At 38.9% G+C, this 18,138-nt stretch overlaps 1 protein-coding gene across 4 annotated transcripts in view; it reads right to left on the minus strand.

Moving 5' to 3' along the window:
* GNG2 (G protein subunit gamma 2) overlaps positions 1–18,138 on the minus strand; it is a 132,900-nt gene that overhangs the window by 105,513 nt on the left and 9,249 nt on the right. For 2 of the 4 annotated variants that reach the window (XM_040226744.1, XM_040226745.1), the window contains exon 2: positions 7,982–8,022. The exons of 1 other annotated variant lie outside the window; for it this stretch is intronic. The gene's annotated coding sequence lies outside the window, so the exon portion shown is untranslated. The remainder of the gene's footprint in view (positions 1–7,981; positions 8,023–18,138) is intronic. One more of the 4 variants, XM_040226743.1, reaches the window with a different exon arrangement.

Raw genomic sequence — 18,138 nt, forward strand, 5'->3', positions numbered from 1 at the left:
TCTGTCTTTCTCTCTTTTGCTTCCCCTCTATGCATCAGACTTTACTCTTTCAGGAGATTGAAGCATGCCCTTAGTGATTCTTACTACCTTGAGGCAGGAAAGGGTGGGACCTCTCCTCTTGCAACCTGAGTTGAAAAATTTCAGAGAAAGGCTCTATTGACCCTTGCTGGGTTGCATGCCCACCCTTTGAACCAACTCCTCTGGCCAGTACTTCCCAAATAAACAAAACAGACACAGCCAGTTAGGGAACTGTGAGCAGGGCATATGGACTGCGTCTTGCCCAAGGAGCAGAATCAGAACGACTTCACAACTGGATCTTCAGACTGTAAGCCTAACATCCTCTCCTTCACTGCTGGCCTCTCACTACAGGGACCCTATAGAGTTCCTCTCTTCCTCACAGGTGCCAGTGCAGTCTGGTTCAAGACTTGGAAAAGACCTCAGATTCTCGTCCTGTTCCTGTCACTTGCCATCTGTGTTCATGGGCAGGTTACCTAACCTCTGGGAACCACAGCTTCCTTCTTTGTAAAGCAAAGTAAACAATTTCTTCATCACAGGGTCATCAAAAGGATAAAGGGTGACAACATACTCCAGATGACTTTGAAAATGATAAGCAACTACCTTAAGGTTTATTACTTGCATTCTGTATGTAAATCTTACAGAAGCTAAAATTACACAGTAACAGTCTTCAGTCATCATTCTCCCTGCCACCAGCCCTCCGTTAGCATCATGTTGCTTCTGACATTTTTACTCTTTAAGAAGCATCAAATGTCTTGAAAAGACTTAGTCCCGAAGAAAAGTTTACAAACAGATGGTTTAATGGCACTCATCGTACCTTCTCAGTACAGATTAACCAAGAGATGGAAAATTTTTGGAAGACACACAAGACCACTATTAAGAGTGGTTATCTCCAAGGAGTGGGCTATAAGTTGGTGTTTGGAAAGAACTTCTCTTTTTTACTTATTCCTGTGTTTACTACTTAAATTTTTAAAAATCTTACACACATATTCCTTTCATAATAAAAAAAACATTGAAAAATTACAAGGTTAGTTACTACAGAAATTGAACATAGTTTATATCTAATATAGAATCTGACACTAAGAAGCTTTCACTATTTCCTGCTTATTGATCAAACTAAGTATTTCTAGTTACCACCTATCCAGCAAAGTCAAGTCCACTTCACTAGACTAAAAGCCAGCTCTAATCTCTATGAAAGTACATTTTCCATTCATCATATTGTGAGGAATGCTCATAACCACCTGCTGAGGATATGGTTTTAAATTCTTACACCTTTACACACCAAAACTAAAAACTACCTCTTAATGTCCAATTATAAAACAGTACATTCAGCTACCTCTCTACTCTGTTACTGCTGCTTATTAACATCAGAGGATGCTAGGCTTCTAGGAACCATTCTATCCTATAGTGGAGGGTTTGTATGATATTTCTAAGGAATTAAAGGTTACATGGCAGCAGATGCCAAAACTAAAAGACAGATTTAACTAGCATTTTTAAAAAATGATGCAACATCTACAAAGCTTGGATGCTGTGCACCAGCTAAGTGCTATACTGGTTGCCTAGTTACATCTCTGCAAAAGGTCAAAAAAGTTGTCTCTAAATCTAGAAGGAATTAAAACCTTAAAGTTTTACCATTTTATCCCTATGTAGACATCCCTTAAAATAAATGCCTGTTGCACTTTGATTAGCTGGCAGCACTTGAGAATATCTAAGGAGATGTTTTAATAAAAGACATTTCTATATATGAAATTTGTTACCATGCTCACATTTCATTGAAGTTGCAACATCTGGACTCTTTCTGTTTTGTCATACCCAATTGCAGATCATTACTACAGGGTATTTAAAAACTTTCCAACTTAGTTGATATAACTTGTAAAGTGGAAGTGGAAAAAGTCCAGTGTTTTAAATTGTTAAACTTCAAAAAATTTTTTATTGCAATAGCTTTGTAAATTATAGGCCATTTATAATTAAGCAACAAAAATATGTATCTTAATAATAAACAACTAGTATCTTAACTCTTTGAATTTCCTGACTGGCTCTGCTGGCAGACACTTTTAAGTCCAAATATGTTCTCCTAGTAATGGCACAGGACAGGACAACAATTTTGGTTTATAAATCTAAAAACATGAGTGTATTAAAATGGATGAGATTTCCTCCAGAATTTGAATAGGGAGAAATAGTCTTTTTTTTTTCCTTCCTCTTGAAGTTCAACATTTTTATTTTGAGGTAAAAATTCACAAAACATGAAATTAATCATGGACCACTTTAAAGTGTACAATTCAATGGCATTTAGTACATTTAAGATGTTGCATATCCATCATCTCTATTTAGCTCCAAAACATTCCTATTACCCCCAAATAAACCCTGCATGCAGAGTAGTTTGGGTCATTTGGATCTCCTATTTACATTGACTCTGTAATTTCTCTTTGGAAAGGAATAAAAGAAGCTGAGTTTAATCAACAGCATAAGATTTCATCTCCTTTTATTTCTTCTAGAGTTTGTTTGATTCATGAAACAACCCAGCTGAGATTCAAAACTGAAAAGAGGTTAGTCTTAACAAAATGAAACCAAGATTGAGAGTCCTAGAAGGAAGGAACCCCAAAAAGGGATTCATAAGAATATCAGAGTTAACTCACAATCTGTTCAAGACCTATTCTCATCAGAAACCCAGATCTTACTTCTACAACAGACAGTGCTCAATCTTTTTTTTTTTTTGAAGAAGAAGAAAAAGAAAAATAAAGAAAGAATTCCTTGTACCTACCAGCTAGAACCATTTAGAAGACAGGAAACAAACACATTAAAAAAAAAAGATTACCAGCTCCTAAAAGTCAGATTCTATTCTGCGGAAGGTAAAGAATCGCTCTTTTAAGTGCACTTACAACCTCTTTGAACCAGTGGCTTAGATAATAAAAATCTCCAAATAAATGTCAGAGAAATATAATCAATGAGGCTTCAGGGTCCTTAGTATTCCTGATTTCTCAGTCTGACTTTGCTGTGGGTGAGGACAGAGCAGGGCACTATGGAGAAGGGAGGAAAGGCTGCATAAGAGTTTTCAACAAGATGCACCCACTTATTTACTTCACAGACATCATGCAGGGATACCCAGGTAACACTGGAAAAGTCTAAGAGTGGGCTATGAAATCTAACGCTTCATAAATGCTGGCTCTTCTAAGACGGCTTGGGGCAGACATATGTATGTGGGTACAGATTTTTCAAGAGTTAGGTTTCACCCTTATGCTCAACCCAAACCCTGGAGGTTACTGTCATTATTTTGTTCAATCAAAATTTCTACTTTCACAATTCATCAGCATGACAATCACTTTCTACCAGAGCTATTTTTAAACATCTTTGGGCTCAACTGTCCCAAACTGCCCAGAACTCTAGTAGTTTTCGCACTAAAGATCCCAACTCCCCAGTAATCCCTCAGTCTTGGACAAAATCAGGATGGTTTGTTATTCTACAGCTAGCCCTACGTTTGACCTTCAGATCTGTATTGCTGACCTGTCTAGAAGTGGATAGAGAGGGGACTCGTTACAAAATTAGCTACAACATTTAAAATCTCCATCAAAAATTTCTGGCTATATCCTACTGCAGAGATGGTTTTAAAAAATAACCCAGTGATCTATTTCATTCACTAGGCAAGCAATGGTTTTATGCTTTGTGGGGATGACCTACCTAATGTATGGAAATTAAACCACACTTAGAAATTAGCTAGAATAAACACCACTACAGTAAAGTTCTAGACGAGAGTGAAAAAGTTGGCTTAAAGCTCAACATTCAGAAAACGAAGATCATGGCACCTGGTCCCATCACTTCATGGGAAATAAATGGGGAAACAGTGGAAACAGTGTCAGACTTTATTTGGGGAGCTCCAAAATCACTGCAGATGGTGATTGCAGCCATATAATTAAAGGACACTTACTCCTTGGAAGGAAAGTTATGACCAACCTAAATAGCTTATTAAAAAGCAGAGATATTACTTTACCAACAAAGGTCCGATTAGTCAAGGGTATAGTTTTTCCAGTGGTCATGTATGGATGTGAGAGTTGGACTGTGAAGAAAGCTGAGTGCCGAAGAATTGATGCTTTTGAACTGTGGTGTTGGAGAAGACTCTTGAGAGTCCCTTGGGCTGCAAGGAGGTCCAACCAGTCCATCCTAAAGGAGATCAGTCCTGGGTGTTCATTGGAAGGACTGATGCTAAAGCTGAAATGCCAATACTTTGGCCACCTCATGCGAAGAGCTGACTCATTTGAAAAGACCCTGATGCTGGAGGGATTAGGGGCCCGAGGAGAAGGGGACGACAGAGGATGAGATGGCTTGATGGCATCACCGACTCGATGGACATGAGTTTGAGTGAACTCCAGGAGCTGGTGATGGACAGGGAGGCCTGGCATGCTGCAACTCATGGGGTCGCAAGGAGTCGGACACGACTGAGTGACTGAACTGAACTGAACTGAAAGTTCTAGAATATTGTTATTTTTCTTCCAATTTCTACAGGTTAGAGCCTAATAAATATAGCATAATGTGACAGGCAGACATAACAGCATAAAATAAAAATCTCACATTTCTTTGGTGCTATTCAAAGACCTTGGAACTTGCACACTGCAGGCAAACTCTCCAGAGCTGGAGAAACGCCAAAAGCAGCACAGTCCTCAGAGGCCACACCCACAACACCAGAAAGTCTGGCCAAGGGAGGAGCCACTGGACTTCAACCTGTCCACTTGATCCAACGCCAAATACTCCAAGGAAACTAAAAGACTTTAGTGCCTGTATCCACAAAGCAGGATTTGCAGAGTCAAGACAAGAACTCACTTAATCAAGTTGGGAACCCTAAACCTTCTCAACCCTATACAATGAAATGTAAGATAATTCGATCTCTGTTACCTGAAGCATTTCTACCTTTCTGAACAGTTCATCTTTTTTACTCTGCAGTAGGCAGAATAATGGGCTTCCCCCAGTGGCTCAGCAGTAAAATATCTGCCTGCAATGCAGGAGACACAGGAGATGCGGGTTTGATGCCTGGATCAGGAAGATTCCCTGGAGGAAACCATGGCAACCTATTCCAGTATTCTTGCCTGGAGAATCCCAGGAACAGAGGAGCCCGGTGGGCTCCAAGTAAGGTAATATACTTGTACTATTTTAACCCACAGTCCATGGGGTAACAAAGAGTCAGACACAACTGAGCACGCATGCAGGCATAATAATAGCCCTCAAATAGGTCCATGCCCTTATTCCTGGAACCTGTGATTATACAACCTTACATGGACAGAGGGACTTTGAAGATACGATTAAATTAAGGACCCTGGGATGGGGAGGGTATCTTGCATTACCTAGATGTGCCAAATCTTATTACATGGGTCCTTACAGTCCAAGAACACTTCCTGGCTCAGTTCAGAGGAACGACTATGGGTGAAAGACACGTGGAGATGCAAGGCTGTTGGCTTTGAAAATGGAGGAAGGGGACTCTATCTAGGATTCTCTCCAGAATTCTTTCTCTCCTTTCCGCCAGAAAGGAACACAGTTCTTTAGACCAGTGAGATCTCTACAGAACCTAACCTGCAGAACTGTAAGATAATATACTTGTACTATTTTAATCCACAAAGTTTGTGATAACTTGTTAGAGCAGCAAACAAGAAATGAATACATCGTCATCAAGGCTGTTCAATTTGCGTAACACTTTAGCAGTATTTTGTTTTAAATCTCAATATTTGACCATTTCTTACCTACCGCTTCATTTGAATCTCTATACAGACATAAAAATTAGATTTGGTACTAGAACAAATATGCTCAAAATCCCTCCAACAGTGCAAAACAATATATTTTTTTAAATGTCTGTTTAGTTTCTTTCTTTAGTTTGTTAGCAGAGATCACTTATATAAGGAGTTTCTTTGCATAACTGAAACCAGTAATTATGTATGAAGCAAAAATGCTTGTACAGAAGAGTGAAAATGACAAATAACTTCTTTAAAGGTGTGTAAAGACACAGCAGTCCTCAATGTATCCTTAGGGCACCAGATTGCTGGAAGATGCCACTGGCCTTTTGTGAGCCAAGGGCAGGATACCAAGGAATACAATGAAGAATTGCCCCATTCAACACACAGCAACTCCCATTGAGAAATCCGCTTGAATTAATTTGAAACATTTAAGTACATTTATTAGTATGAAAGAAATCAACACCAAATCAGATAAGAGAACATGAAATACTTGTTTTAAAAGTCTTCATTATTAATAGTATTTGGTAGAAAGTAGGGATGGCTCAGCCCTCACCTGAAAGGTATTAAATACTTCAAATAAAATCTCATTATGGGGTAGCAAAAGCTATGCATGGTCTTAAAAGCACAAAACACACGTAGACCTTCCTTCTAGTAATCTCTAGACCAGAAATTCTCAATCCTGACTATATATTATAATCACCCAGGAGCTCTTAAAAACTACAGATATTCAGATTCTGATTCAACTGGTCAGTACTTTCAAACACATCCCTGAAGATTCCGATGTGCACCCAGGACTGAGAACCACTGTTCCGTACCATCCATGAGCAGTCTACTGGACACACCCATCTGGATGTGGCCACTTCACAGATTTGAATCTGTTCTTCTCTTCCTGTATCTGTAGCTCAGTTATCACCACCACTTAATCTCCCAAAAGAGAAACTTGGCAGTTTTCCTAGATGTCCTCCATTCCTTCATCTCTATTCAGCAATTCTTACATATCCAGCCCATCATTCCCAACCCAAGATATATACTGGTCTCCCTTGCATGAGGCTTCTCTCTACTTCTTCTCCTAAGAAGGTTCTGACAGTAGTAAATACTAAATATTGGCTGAATGAGTAAATGGATGAATGGCTATCTTCAGTAAACTAAGGTTAAAAGTAGGTTTTATGTTTTATTTGCATTTTGCTGTAGCCAGTAATAGTTATGTAAATAAACAATCAAAAATCCAACAGCCATATTTAAGCCATTGCCATATGATCCAATGGGGAAAGAAGAGAAGTAGGTAGGGGAACAAAGAAACAATATTGGTCATGAGTCAATAACTACGAAAACTGAGTGACAGGAATATAGAGGTTCATTATGCTATCCTCTCTATTTGGGTATATGCTTGAAATTTATCATAAGGAAGTTAAATTTTAAAATAGGGGGGGAAGTCCACATCAGGACGACGAAAGGTGGAACTATGTCTTGGTTGGAGAGGGTGAATACATTATCACCTGCCTCAGCAATATGGTGACCTTAGGGCTTCCCTTGTGGCTCAGCTGGTAAAGAATCTGCCTGCAAAGTGGGAGACTTGGGTTAAATCCCTGGGTTGGGAAGATCCCCTGGAGAAAAGAAAGGCTACCCACTCCAGTACTCTAGCCTCGAGAATTCCATGGATGTATCCATGGTGCTGCAAAGAGACCGACATGACGGAGTAACTTTCACTTTTTTCAAATCAGTTTCAAAAGCCAAGTCAGTTTCTTCAAGAAGAAACCCCACCAGTATTAAACAGACTTTTATTGTTACTGTTGTTGCTGCTGGAAAGGCCCTTATAACATCAAAACCAGTTAAGAACAGGGTTTTCCGTACCCTTCTCCAGTCTAATTTACTCTGACATCTGCCTTTCATTATCCTCAATGGGTGCCACCAGTTAACCATGTTTGGTGCCATAGGAATACATTTTGTTAAGGCAGTCATCTCAAAGGGTCTCCAAATTCAGGTTTTTAGAAAAAAAGTAGGGGGCAAAGTGGGGAGGAGGGCAAGGGGAGTTCTGGTGAGAAATCTGATCTTTAACAATCATTAAGGAGAGTCTTTTCTTTCCCCTTTAAATTCCCTTCAGCAATCAACATTGCTAAAGACTATAAATGTTTCTTCTTGATCAACATTTCATGTTAAATGCTTTCACCTATAGGCTTACTTAAGATGTTTTTTTCCTTTTAAAGTTCTAGTTAGATTTAAGATCCTAGAAGAAAATATTTCAGAATTCTTACCTCTTCAATTCCCAAAGCCTGAGGCTCACTGGCAGATCTGGCTGTTGAGAAAACAGAGAGGAAAGTGTTTTATTTAAAAAAGGAAAGACAACATGATACATAAAAGCTGAACAAGCAAATAAATATTTCTGTAAATAGGGTTTGGTGGTGATGGCTAAATAGTTTGAAGGGCAGTGGGGTTCACAGGTTTACATTTCTGAGCCAAGAAACATTTGTTAACTCTTTTTCTTTGAAGAAACAGATTTGTGAACATATGAGTTCCTTTCTTTGTGAACATCCCCAGCCTACAAGAAAACACGAAAGTCAGCCTGGGGAACCCAGGGCAAGCAGAGTTCTTGGTGAGAGGCTGTGTACAGGTGAGATGAAACAAACTTTCCTCCTAACTCGATTAGCTCCTAGCAGGACCAACGTGCAGATATGCTCTTTTGTCAGGCTCTAGGGACAGAGGTGGGGCTCCATTTGTGTGCATCTACTGGAGAAGGAACCCACTCCAATGTTCTTGCCTGCAGAATCCCAGGGACGAGGGAGCCGGGTGGGCTGCCGTCTATGGGGTCGCACAGAGTCAGACACGACTGAAGTGACTTAGCAGCGGCAGCAGCCCCTTAAGAGTGTAGACTGAATAAGTTTATGGTTAAAAAACATCTTTAGCATCCAAAGCAAAAGGCTATTTAGAAGTAGAAACACGGACTTCCCTAGTGGTCCAGTGATTAAGAATCTGCCTTCTAACACAGGGAACACCGGTATGATCCCTGGTCCAGGAAGATCCCACATGCTGCATGGCATTTAAGCCTGTGAGCCACAACTATTGAGCCTGTGCTCTAGAGACCCGGACCCACACTACTGAGCCCACACGCCTGGAGCCTGTGCTCTGCAACAAGAGAAGCCACCGCGGTGAGAAGCCCACTCAGGGCAACTAGAGAAAGCCCATGCACAGCAATGAAGACCCAGCACAGCCAAAATAATAATAAATAAAGAGGTAGAAATACCTATACCCCTAGCCACTAATGACCTTTGAAGATGTTCAGCAGAGTTGGCCTAATTTTGCCAAGTGTGAGTGTGATTCATATCAGAGAAAGTTCCCATGTAGAGGAGCTTCTTTACTGCTGAAAAGATATCGAGCAGTCAGCTCAAAGGGAACTACCTAAGCCTCAAGGAATGCTCTATCATTCCTATTTTGTTATGTCTCAGAATTAAGAGGTTATTTGGCATCTAGAGTATTATGACTGAGGGTGGAAATCACTTTCACGTTGGGTCCTAAGACCAAATGAACATCAATGTCTCTAGAGATTGCCCACTGTTTGAGACTGACATGTGTGCTAAAATCTCAGCTCAAGTGCTCATATTCCCAGATGACTATAAGGGACCATATATTTTTAAATGAGCCAACGTTATTAGAAAACTATTATTTCATGATTAATGACAGCAAAGGAAACAAAAACAAGCCAAGGGCAAAAAACAACCTATTTCCAGAGAATAAACCCTAGGGACAACAATGATTAGTGGGACTTGCAAAATTAGCCTTGAAGGGAGCTCTTAGTGTAGCACTCTCATAAGCTATTGTGAAGTGAAAGTCATTCAGTCATGTCCAACTATTTGTGACCCCATGAACGATACAGCCCATGGAATTCTCTAGGCCAGAATACTGGGGTGGGTAGCCTTTCCCCCTCCAGGGGATCTTCCCGCATTGCAGGCAGATTCTTTACCAGCTGAGCCACAAGGGAAGCCTATACACTACTGGGGGAGCATAAACTGGCACAATCTCTCTGGAAAGTAGTTGGGCACTATATTAAGATCTCAAATATGTTCTCAGCCATTGTCTTAGTGAGGTCACTCCTTAATGTGATCCCCTCAATGCTAAATATACACAAATAATTATTACCAAGGTGTTAGAAATAGCCTAAATTTAATAATACAAGCTATTAAGTAAAACAAAAAAAACTGCACATAATGGATCTTGGAAAGGATAAATACAAAAGATTTAAATGCTGAGGAAAATACACATGAAATAAACTTATGTGAAAAGAATACAAAATTATATATATAGTATAAATTCAGCTAATTTTCTAATATTTATATTATATATACATTTGCTAATATTTTCTTTAATATTTTTCATATATAATATTCTCCTAGTATAACATATACAATATTTCCCAGTAAATATTATACATAACATCTTTCTGATACATATTTTTCTAGAACAAGATTGGAAGGATCACATCAAAATGTTAATAGTATATTGTCCTTTATGCCCAGAAAATGTAAGTACTAGAAATTGCTAGAGATGACTCAATATCTCTTTTCTCCATTCTAAGCTAGACACATTTAAGTCAATAGTAAGTGCTTTTCCCACCTTCCCTTGTGGCTAGGTATGTGGTCATGTGACAAAGTTTGAGGGGAAGGCTGCAAAAGTGATCCATGCAACTTCTGGGTCATGCCCTCCCCTTTCCAGCTTCCTTCCTTTCTACTGGTTACAGTGAGGTTTTTATGGCAAGAAGCCACTTTAGACCACAAAGCAAGGAAAACATGATAGGGATGATGTAACAGTATGACAGAAGGAGCCTGGGTCCCTGGGAGATCTTGTCAAGGAGTTCCCTTACCAGCCCTGGACCACACACTTCTGGGCCGTTATGTGAAAAACAAATAACTTCTAACTTTTGTCAGTCACTGTGATCAGGTCTCTGTCACATGTAGTTCAACCAACAACTTGATTAATGGAAAGGGTCAGTCTTAGGTTATTTTTTACACTTTAAGTATTTTCGGAATTTTCAATGAATTCCTTTCATCATCCAAAAAAAACATTTAAGCATTGTTTACTAATCTTAAAAAAAAATTAAGACAGCATAGAATGAAGTTTGGATAACATGTGCCTTCTTCCTATATATGAAAAGAGAAATGAAATCTACAGTTTTGAGAAATAGTTATTACACCATATGCCAGGGCAAAATCATATACAAACTCCCTGCATTTGTATCATCCTTTAATCACACCCCATGGTACTTCATTTCAAGTTTTTTAAAAAATAGTTTTAATAAAGAAAAGTTCTAGAAATAAAGTCTGCATAAGGAATACTCTAAAAAACCTCTATGCTGTGCTCAGTCGTGTCTGACTCTGAGACCCCATGAACTGTAGCCCGCCAGGCTCCTCTGTCCAAGAGGATTCTCCAGGCAAGAATACTGAAGTGAGGTGCCATGCCCTCCTCCAGGGGATCTTCACAACCCAGGGATCGAACCCAGGTTAAAAAAAACCAAATCTCTAGGTCAATGTATTATACTTTTCCATTTAAGAGGATGCTGAAGCTTCTTAAATTTTAAAATATTCTTGAAAACCAGTATTGTATGTGTACCAACTTATACCTTTAATTTACAGTGTTGTTTGTTCTCCATATAGAATCATAATGAATCATTCCTCAGTAATCCCACTTTGTTGACTGTCCATCAAAAAAAAAAAAAACAAAAAAACCAAGCATGCTGATTTTACTTTCCCCTGGAGGAATAACAGTTTTGGCAGAGTTCACATAACCTCCTTGGTCACCTTTGTGACCCAGAGGCCTGTATTATAAGATGACTGTACAAGACAAAGGAGTCATATTCCCTCCATAAAAGAGAGAAAAGAGACCCGGTCTACTTGGGGACCGGATCTGAAACAATGGCCTAAAACCCATCTCTAACTGTATCAGAATAATGCACTAAGGATCCTTTAAATCTGTAATAATATTATGCCAGTGGCATTTGGTACCTTTTGGAGGCTCATTAAAGCCCTGTGCATCTGCGCACCAGACACATCCCTGGTAGACCTGAGAGACTTACATGTAATTATATAGCAGATAAGGGACCTATTTCCCCCATCTTCCCAAGAGTATGCCAAATGGTCCTTTTCTCCCCTGTGAATCATAACACCTAACACTAGTATGATTAACTTATATTCAGCAACAAAGGGAGGATTCCAGAGTTTCTTCACTTCCCTCTCAGGATGACTGAGCCAGCATGTTCTCGAGAAACCCTTACACTTTCTCTCACAATAGTCAAATTGAAGCTGATAGTCAAAGCTCTGAATTCTCAGTTTCTCTCCTCCTCTTCCCTTTACAGGAACATAAGCAACCCAACTCCACAGGCCTGATAACCATGGTAACAACATGCGCTGTGATTATGAGTGTGTTTGTTTTTTAAAATGACTCACAGATTGTTCCCCTAGAAGCCCCAGATAAACAGCTTTCTGGCTGGTTTATAAAATCTATCCAAAGTTCCTTACAAATTTCTTGCTCTTTGTAGCACAACTGGTGTGATGGAGAGAGAGTCATCAAATCAATATGTCCTTTTCTTTAAGGATGAAAAAAATCCCTCTTGATTCCTTAAACACTCCAAGATTAATCAATTTAAAATTCGGGTTAATAATGAAATTAATTTGAGTTTGTACACTGGAGATAATGAATCTGTTCCTAATTTAAATAATTAAGGTATTTCATAATGCAGTTTTAGAGATCCAAATGTAATAATCAGATGAAAAAATCAGTAGTAAAAAATATCAAATAAAATAGCTTACATCTGTGTGTACATGTAAAATGCTTTAAAAGAATAAATGTCTTTTTTTATTAAAATGAATTTTCTTTTCCTTAACACTGTCTAATCATAACAATGTAACTTGATTCTAGGGTAAATGTAAGTCTTAGTACCGAGATGTTTTTAAACCAAGGTCTAAGATAAAGGTTCATTTTTAAAAAGCGAATATGAGAGACTCCAACATTTGGAAGAACTGTAGACTAGTTCCATCCATTTATCAATACATGTTATTTAAGACCCTCTATGTACTTAGCACCATTGTTTATAACTGAACATTGCAATAGAGCTTAGCATTTTCCTACTGGAGACAAAGGCCACAGGCATGGTTTAGTCCCTTATCTTCTCTCAGAAGATCCTCTGTGTCACAAAGCACCATTCTGGATGAGCTTTAAGTCAGAGGAACCATGACCCAGTGATCACATTGGGTCTAGAATTCATAGTCCTGACTTGGGCATCACAGATGACTCTCTTCAAAGAAAAACAGATGTTGGTAATCTTGGTATACTGATTTTCCTCTGTTTGAAATGGAAATAAACCCTATTTTAAAAGAGATTTAAATAAATTTTATACATATCTATTTAAATTAAAATGTGAAGTATCCTAAGGCTTACTTATGGTATAATTTATCACACACACACATACAATAGTCATTAAAAATTAATTTCTCCAAAGTGCTACATATTTTATGTACTGTTACCAATAATATTTTTTTCTCTAGAGTTTGAAGGGATAACCAGACTATACTGGTTAGGATAGATTAGGTTATACTGTCATAACTAACAACCCTCAAACCCTTTAAGAAAGAAAAACTCATTTCTCCTCTCTCTACATGTCCACTGTAGGTCAGTGGAGAGACCATTTCTGTTGTCTTTCTTCTAAGAACCAGGCTTAAGGGCTCAGCCACTGTTTTTGTGCTTCTACCACTATCAATTGCCAAGGAATGTATTCACATCCTGGTTCTTTTAAGCTTTTTCCTAGAGGTGACAAACATCACTTCTGCTCATGTTTCACTGGCCAGTGCAAGACACATGGCTACATCGAACTAAAGTAGACAGAGATGTGTGTCTATCATAAGTAGGGAAGAAAAACTGGAAATATTTATGACTAAGCACATGCATTGGTGAACAAATAACGCAAGCTTGAGACTATCACTTAAAGTCAAAACACTAACATCTGATTATGCCAGGGAAGAAGGCTTCCTTGGGTGATTCTTTAAGTTCTGAGCACCTGTCGCTCTTACTGGATCATAATCGTTTCTGCTAAAACCTGCTAAGAACCCCAAAGCTAGAATAAAAGATACTCGCCTCCATCTTTGTGGTAACAATAATAATAAAATAATAAATTTATTACTGTGGTAACAGAAATAAAAATAACAATAATAGCAGCTACAATTCTGAATAGTTAATTACTATTTGTCAGGCACTATGCTGACGCTGAAACTCAGCTTCAGTACTTTGGCCACCTCATGCGAAGAGTTGACTCATTGGAAAAGACTCTGATGTGGGAGGGATTGGGGGCAGGAGGAGAAGGGGACGACAGAGGATGAGCTGGCTGGATGGCATCACTGACTCGATGGACGCGAGTCTGAGTGAACTTCGGGAGTTGGTGATGGACAGGGAGGCCTGGCATGCTGCGATTCATGGGGTTGCAAAGAGTCGGACACAACTGAGCGACTGAACTGAACTGAACTGAAGTTAAATAAACGTTTTACACACACTATATAATCTTCTCCTGACAATTTTGTAAAGTAGGTATTGTCATTATATCCTAGTTTATAGATAAGGAAACAGGCACAAATAGTATAAGGAACTTGTCCAGGATATTCTGATTCCAAACCAATATTCTTTAACTACTATGATCTCCTGTGAATTAAGCATTAGAATATTATTTTCTACATTATAGTATTTGGGGATTATTTTAAAACATAATAAAAAATCTTTTTTCTTTTTTTTTTTTTTGCTTAGAAATTTTTACTTTTTTTTTTTTTTTTAACTCAAATTTTTGTTAGCTTAATTAAAAGAAAATCTTGGGACTGCTCGATAATCAAGTTTCTGTCCCCAAAGGAAAAAATCATAATAAAACTATTAGTGAAATTAATGCTTATATACAGTAATGGTCTCTGAGTGAGTGAAGTCACTCAGTCGTGTCCAACTCTTTGTGACACCATGGACTGTAGCCTACCAGGCTTCTCTGTCCACGGGATTTTCCAGACAATAGTACTAGAGTGGGTTGCCATTTCCTTCTCCAGGGGATCTTCCCGACCCAGGGATCAAACCAACGTCTCCCACATTGTAGACAGACGCTTTACTGTCTGAGCTATCTAAATACAACCACAATTCATGAAGTTTAAAAAATCTCAAAGGGTCAATTCAATTCTCCATCAAAGACTCTAAAATGAGAGTTAATTTATTTTTCATGTTTAAATTTTTTTCACAATTTTTCTCATATGGCTCTGGGCAGATCAGATAAATACCCTTCTTAAACACAGCTCTGTTGGAAAAGCCTAGAAATTAACATTTACTTTCCTGTTTAAAAATGCAAATAGAAGAGTAGGAAGCACTCAGTCATTTATTACAGAGAAGATACTCCCACCATTAACACTAACCTGTTACAATGATAACGCACAGAAATACACCTAGGGGCAAGCCGCCAAAACACCACGATGACAGCAGCTCCACTGCAGTTTCTCTTTTCACTGCTGTCCTCTTACAAACCCAGCCTCTGCAATGGAGTCTGATATGGGAAGTGAAGAAACCACAAAGAAAAAGCAACACTGATCGAACTGCATGTTGACCCTGGAGTTGCAAAGTGAAAACCCACTTTTAAAATAACTCATAATTAGAAACGTCAGAGATTATTCTTTCTTCCCTTACACACGCCATCATCAACAAAATGCATGGCTCTCCGGAGAAAATACAGTTTTCATTTAAGTCTGAAAGACAACGTACACAGAACCCTTGGCCTCTCTTGGTCATTTCTTGGTCCAGGGTGGATTTTCTTTAGATCGAATTGATTATAATGACCAGTCAGCAGCACTCAATTTAATTATAGATATATACAATTACAAATGGTTTTGGAGAAGACTCTTGAGAGTCCCTTGGACTGCAAGGAGATCCAACCAGTCCATTCTGAAGGAGATCAGCCCTGGGATTTCTTTGGAAGGAATGATGCTGAAGCTGAAACTCCAGTACTTTGGCCACCTCATGCGAAGAATTGACTCATTGGAAAAGACTCTGATGCTGGGAGGGATTGAGGGCAGAAGGAGAAGGGGACGACAGAGGATAAGATGGCTGGATGGCATCACTGACTTGATGGACATGAGTCTGAGTGAACTCCGGGAGTTGGTGATGGACAGGGAGGCCTGGTGTGCTGCAATTCATGGGGTTGCAAAGAGTCGGACACGACTGAGCAACTTAACTGAACTGAACTGATACAATTATAATGCAGAAATGCAGGACTAGCTGTCTAAACTAAATGCCATTCTTAATGCTCACCAGGACCTGTTGTAATTTCTTCTGGAATCATTTGTTTAGAAGGTGATTTTTTTGCTTAGTCTCATAGCAGCCATTTTGTATTTCTTCCAGGACTCTTTCTCTATTCTACCTAGATCATCACTATCAACAAAAACAAGCTTTTCATTTGTGTATACATGTGTGTTTGTTTTTCTGAAAAGAGAATGCATGGAAATACTGTTCAACTCAAAGTTGTGTGATCTTGATAATTTTGAACTTTTTGAGCCTTGATATCTTCATGTACAGGATGGAAATAATACAGCGGCAGACTCTGTTGACTGCCCACTCGATAATCATTCACCCTTCATCCTTGTTAACTGAGTCAGATCTTTTGTCTGGCGTCTGGTTACCATCATGCTGTTCAGAAAGGCAGGGTTGTGCCATGGCCTTACAAGGAAACAAATGAGCCAATTTCAGCAGTTCTGTTGGCCTTGTTACTAATAGAGAAGGCACGGTGAGTTGTGAAGGTGAATTCTGCTATGGGCAGCTTTTCTGTAACATTAAGAAGAGGTATATGGGCACTTCACTGTGCCTCCAGTGAAACTGAAATCAGCCTATAACTCTGAAATTGTAGTGAGAGCCATCTCAGCACAGTGAAGAGAGCTGGCCTCAGAAGACAAACCAACCTGCTCAGGATGTCAGAATAGGAGGAGAGAAAGATTTAAGGTTGCTAGAAACACTGTCCAGCTAGGAGGAGGTCCTCAATAAATGTCCTATTGTTTACATGGTTTTGGTAGGGTATTCTTTCACCAGCATCCAAAAGTATCCTGATTGAAAAATACTGTTCTCATCTCATAGGATTACTTTAAAAGCTAATGGAGACATAGAAAACAAATTTATGGTTACCAAAGGGGAAAGGAGGCGGGGGAGGGATAAATTAGGAGTTTGGGATTAACAGATGTATGCTACTGTATAAAAATAAACAAGGTCCTACTGTATAGCACAGGGAACTATAATATCTTACAATAAACCATAATGAAAAAGAATATGAAATATATATATGTATATTTTAATCACTTTGCTATACACCAGAAACTAACACAACATTGTAAATCAACTATACTTCAATTTAAAGAAAAAGCTAATGGAAAACAGTAACATATATGAAGTCTCCAGCACACAGAAGCTCAAACAGAATGCTCAATAAATGCTAGTTCTCAACCTGATTCTTGAAACACACTCATCTGGACATGAGTGAGTGCTTGGTGCTGTGTAGTTTGAATGTCTCCCCTGTGAGGTTTTCCCTGGTTCCCCCAAGTAGAGTTAAGGGCAGAAGTCACTATTTTCTCTACTTTATTCATCTAAGAGATCATACCAAATATCTAAGGTGATTTTAAACAGTAAGATTGGTGTTTAATTCTGACAACAAGCCCTGTAGTGCTGGTGGCAATGTAAAAGAAGATTATTAAACAGAGTAGTCTTCCTGACTACTCTGACTACTAAATCACTTTGATCTAAATACAATCTCACCCACATATGCTCAACAGAGAAGCCAAGTGTTCTGCATTTATAGTCTACCTAGTTCAACTGGAAAGCTGCTTTCGGCAGAGGAAGGACATTCTATAGATTCTTGCACAGGTGTATGTGGAAAGGGTCACACTTCAGCTGGAAGTCCACCTCACCCTTATTTCAGAACGATACCTGTACTTCCTGCTTGGGAACTCTCTTCCCAAAGCTGCTTACATGGCTTACTCCTCACCATAATACAGGTCTCATTCAAATGTCATCTCAGAGGGCCTTCAGGGATTACCCAACAAAAGTAAAATCGCCATGACTACACCATCATACGCACAATCTCTATCATTTAGTCTATTTCTATTTTAATCCACCTCAGCACTTATCACTGCCTGGTATTTTCTTGTATAGTAATTTGTTTTTGTCAGTGGAGTCCAATCCTGGCTGATTCTGATTTAATTAGTCTGGGTTGAGGTTGGGCCACAGGTATTTTTTTCAAAGTACCTCTCAGTGATTTCTAATGTGCAGCCAGATCTGAAAACCGCTGATTTACATGTTTACTGGGTCTCTCCCAACACTACAATGTAAATTCCAAGAAAACAAAGAACTGGCCTGTTTTGTTCATCCAAGT

The sequence above is a fragment of the Oryx dammah genome, unplaced genomic scaffold (genome assembly GCF_014754425.2).
Source record: "Oryx dammah isolate SB20612 unplaced genomic scaffold, SCBI_Odam_1.1 HiC_scaffold_26, whole genome shotgun sequence".
NCBI lineage: Eukaryota > Metazoa > Chordata > Mammalia > Artiodactyla > Bovidae > Oryx > Oryx dammah.